This window comes from Sinocyclocheilus anshuiensis, unplaced genomic scaffold (assembly GCF_001515605.1).
Source record: "Sinocyclocheilus anshuiensis isolate Anshui unplaced genomic scaffold, SAMN03320099.WGS_v1.1 scaffold394, whole genome shotgun sequence".
In the NCBI taxonomy this organism is placed as follows: domain Eukaryota; kingdom Metazoa; phylum Chordata; class Actinopteri; order Cypriniformes; family Cyprinidae; genus Sinocyclocheilus; species Sinocyclocheilus anshuiensis.
In genome coordinates, this window is record NW_015542343.1 from 385,398 (window position 1) to 386,264 (window position 867).

Below are 867 nucleotides of genomic sequence, written 5' to 3' on the forward strand. Positions count from 1 at the left end.
AGTTTTTATTCTGCTGGATCTATCTGCTGCTTTTGACACTGTCAATCATCAGATCCTCCTGTCTGCCCTCTCATCAATGGGTATCACAGAGATTCCACTTCGCTGGTTTGAATCCTATCTCACTGGTAGGTCTTTTAGGGAGGCCTGGGGAGGGGAGGTATGCAAAGCACTTCAACTGGTCACTGGGGTTTCTCAGGGATCAGTTCTTGGACCCCTCCTCTTCTCCATATACACTACATCACTGAGTCCCATCATACAGGCACATGGCTTCTCCTACCATTGCTATGCTGATGACACACAGCTCTATCTCTCATTTCAACCAGCTTGGTGTAATCTTTGATGACCAGCTGACCTTCAAAGACCACATTGCAAAGACTGCTCGATCTTGCATGTTTGCACTGCACAACATCAGAAAGTTCAGGCCCTTTCTAATGGAGCATGCTTCACAACTTCTTGTCCAGGCCCTTGTCATTTCTAGGCTGGACTACTGCAATGCTCTTCTGGCTGGACTTCCATCACAATCAAACCTCTACAAATGATTCAGAATGAAACGGTACGACTGGTCTCTCTTTTCTCCTTGCACTGGCTACCTTTTTCGGCTCACATCAAGTTCAAAACATTAATGCTTGCATATAGAACAACCACAGGCTCAGCACCCACCTACTTCCACTCACTATTACGAATCTACATCCCCTCCAGAAGAGATCCGCTAGTGAGCAATGCCTCATGGTACCATCACAAAGAGGCTCAAAATCACGTTCCAGACCATTCTCATTCACCATTCCTGGCTGGTGGAATGATCTCCCCACCCCTATCCGGAATGCTGAATCCCTGACAATTTTCAAGCGACAGCTGAAAACTCATCTC